Below are 3,876 nucleotides of genomic sequence, written 5' to 3' on the forward strand. Positions count from 1 at the left end.
TTACCATTTTGTTTGTTACTGTCTTAATTTTTGGGATGAGTCATAAAGATTATAGCCTACTTCTGAGCAGAGGATAGATGATGTCTGTTCAGTCCTTGCCTTGTGAAATCTGGAGTAAAACAAAACTTGGTCTAGCTATGGGTCCCAAAAGATAATAAGATATGTCTATACAGACATCAAATCCCAGTATAGAAGAGCACAGAGACAATTATTTTACATTGTGTCATTTTAAAACAGCCTTTTAGAGCTTATACTGACAAGAAAAAATTGCTGTCAATGACTTGAATAAGTTAAAAAAAAAAAAGCAAATAATTTTTTTAAATGAAATGTAGAAATATTTCACACAATTTCTAGAACTAAGGAACTGGTTTCTGATAGATGCTAGTCAGTAAAATCAGAAATCTATGATCATTTAAAAATACATCGGCAAAAATATGGATCATAGTTCTTTAATAAGGTCAACAATTCACAAGGGAGCCATCTTGTTTAACATTACACAAGGACCAGTGGATGGGCATTTGGAGAGGGTCTGTGCAAAACCAACACATTAATATTAAGAAGCAGTTATCCATATAATTAACACCACCATCATAAAGACAGCCACCATCCACAGAGTTCCCAGTCACCATCACTGCTTTGTCTCAGTAGCACTGCTAGTTTAAAAAGTACTATCAAACAGTACTATCAACTTAGCCCATTTGATCTACAGAGTTCTATTGGTATTATTGCATTACATACGCACTTGAGGGAAAGGAAAATCCTGTTGTATGTAACAGCTGGCAACATGACTAGTCATAGACATTTTTGTATTGCGTGCATATTTTGGTTATTTCGGATCATGACCATTTTAGCCCAGGTGTCCTAGTGAGACAGGGTTAGAATGAATGTGATCTGCATCCCCATAATGCATTGTTTTCACATATTTTGCAATCATGTGAGACATTTATAATGATCAAAATTAATATCTACTTGATACAAGAACTGACATTGAAAAAAATAGTAATAGGAAAAATAAATAAATAAAAAGTTGAATTACCTTTACAGGAAAATACATACACACATAGATAAGCATAATTAAATACTATTTTCCAATTTTTTTTTGCTTGTTTTTTTTTGTTTGTTTGTTTGTTTGTTTTTTACAGGAATTCAGTAAGCAGTAATCCATCAGTGCAGTTTCTATATCTAGGGCATGCACCTACATACAATCACACACCTACTTTTTCTTATTACACATACTGATTTTGGCTATCTCTCGAGTACAAAGTGCATAATGTTTTAACCTCATGGCTAACTTACTCTGAGACAGGACTTAGTGCTTTGAAACTTTACCTTACTTTACCAATCAACAGTCTGTCCATCTATCTCACATCTGTTATAGACTATGATCTTGGATTACACCACTTTATAACCATATTACTAAACTGAAATATTTTACAGTAATATTGCACTTTATTTTAATGATAATTAACATCTACATTGTCATTATAACATGGTTAATTGTAACATTTTTATAGCGCATCTAGTATATTAGAGATGGCAGCTAGGATGAACTTCAAAAAAGAGTCAAGAGAAATGCTGCACATAAGTGCAAGATAAACGTGTGTGTGTGTGTGTGTGTGTGTGTGTGCGTGCATGCGCACACACGTGTGTTTGTTATGGGAGGTTGGTTATTTATTTTGTGTTGTGCTGTGTTATTTGTGTTGTCAGATGTTCAAATGATTGTGCATGGTCACATTCATACCTGAATGTGCCTTGAGCAAGCTTGCTACTATGGCTATTACCAATATCACTACTAGCATCAAAATCTAAGCACTGCTTGAAAATGAAGAAGCACAGTGGCTCCGCACCCCAGCATATAAACACCACCCCTCCAATAATATGTGACCCAATCACCCATTAACCAATCAACTAATCACAATCATTTATTCTTGGCTAATAAGATTACGCCCACCAATACAGCTCCAAGGGCAATAATTGCTCCACCAATGAGGAAGGGTTTCAGGTTCTCCAGGATCTCGCAGCTGCTCCCTGCTGCTTCGCTCCCCTCTGACACACCCTCTGGATTAGGAGCTCCATCTTCTGATGATTTTTCTGGTTTAGCAGATGGGTCAGGGTCAGCCTTTGTAGGGGTCACGGAATCTTTCTTCTCCATCTTTGGAGCTGATTTCACCCCACTCTTGGCTTTAGTTTCCATGTGGATGTGTCAGAAAAGAACGTTGACCTTTATCTGTCTCCTGGTATGTTTGGAAATGCCTACACAGATAAGTAGTGAAATGTGCCGAGAGAGAGAGACTCAGAATAAGAGGAAAGGAAGCAGAAAAATGTAATTCCAGTAACACAAAGATTACAACAACAGAGCATCCCTCTCCTTGCTTGAAAACTCTGAGTTTCAGAAAGTGCATGACCTTGAAATGCTGTAATGTATAACAGAAACAGAAACAGAAATCTTATACTATTGCATTTGTGTTCGTTTGTGTTCGGCTGCTTGCCAAATGGCTGCTCTCGGGACAACAGCCAATAAAGTTGCTTTGCAGGAAAAGTGCACATCTGTACGTGCGCACACTCACAAGTGTGCCTGTGTGTGTGTGTGTGTTGTCGGTGGTGGTAACAGAGATCAGGCGTGCACATTTACAAAAGGGCCTGGACAGAGACACCCCCCCCCCCCCTTGTGCTCTTACACACGCGTGCACGCGCTGCGTGCACAAACAATAGAATATGTGTTACCCAAATAGTGCAGCATGAGACAAAGCTGTGACTACTATGGCTGCAGCATGCACAAGGGTTCCTTATAGTCTGCCTCTATCCCTGCCTCTCGTTCTCTCTGTGTAAAACTGCATGAGTCATATGCTGCACTGGAGAGGGGGGGGAGGGGTGGACTGGAAATCAGGGAATAAATTAAGGAAAGAGCGAAAAGTTGAGCCCCAAAAGAAAACAGGAAATACAGAAGAGAGTGGTCGGCGGGCATGCAGAACTGAACTGAGGACAAGGTCTTGATGGGCTTGCAGAGATGCAGGCCTGGGGAGACACCGGAGGGCCTAGGCCCCGAGGCCCCTCATCTTCCCCGACCAGAAACAACAGCACAAATAAAAGCACACTGACAGAGCCTACCTTTGTCTTCTTCTTTACGTTGTTGTTTATTCCTCCACAGCCTTGAGAGGAGCGACGGAGTGACAAAAGTAAGACCCTGGATCTGCAGTCAGGGCTCGATTTCGACTTCAAGGAGAAATAGAGAATGAGGGGAAATGCAATGATGGAGGATGCAGAAATCAGGGACTGGAGGACAGAGGGGAGGAGGGGTTTGGGCTGTACCACTTTGGCTAGGAGTGGAGGGTGTAGGGGTGAGCTGTGCAATTGGAATGTCTGTCATTGGAAATAATCTGGTATTGTTACCCACTGTGTATATGTGTCTGTGACTGTGCATGTTGTGTTAGAAAAAGTCTATTTTACACGTTAATTTGCAGTTGTAACAGCATGCTAAATTTGCCAGTATATTGGGTGAAAAATACCTCATTCTGTTTCACGCAAAATTAATTTCTATGCATTAGTTGAAAATATGAGGAGAGTAAACCAGAGGAGAGATCCTAACTGTATTGAAAGGGATTGACAGGAACAAACGACAATCAGTCGTCTAAATATATACAGAACACAAGCAAATTCGCTTCAGATACATCAATTTCTACGTATATGGTGGGAATCTTAACCAATATCATATTATTTAGCTTCAGTCATTTTTAAAGCAGTGCTCAACAGGCTACGTTATAGGGTGCGTTTGAGAGCAAGCACTCAGTGTTGAGGCACACCCTCCTTAATTAAAGTCCATCGAAACTCAGGAAATGACGAAGTCTCACTCCCCAACCTTTTTTTCGGACGATCCAC

At 40.1% G+C, this 3,876-nt stretch overlaps 1 long non-coding RNA gene across 1 annotated transcript; it reads right to left on the minus strand.

Moving 5' to 3' along the window:
• Nucleotides 1-433: 433 nt before the first annotated feature.
• Nucleotides 434-3,847, minus strand: LOC113569799 (uncharacterized). The gene is made up of 2 exons (XR_003409835.3): nucleotides 3,109-3,847; nucleotides 434-2,253 (listed from the first exon to the last, which is right to left on the minus strand). It is a non-coding gene; the product is annotated as an uncharacterized LOC113569799 (long non-coding RNA).
• Between the last annotated feature and the right edge of the window lie 29 nt (nucleotides 3,848-3,876).

Source organism: Electrophorus electricus, chromosome 3, assembly GCF_041902795.1.
Source record: "Electrophorus electricus isolate QZ-2024a chromosome 3, ASM4190279v1, whole genome shotgun sequence".
Classification (NCBI taxonomy): Eukaryota; Metazoa; Chordata; class Actinopteri; order Gymnotiformes; family Gymnotidae; genus Electrophorus; species Electrophorus electricus.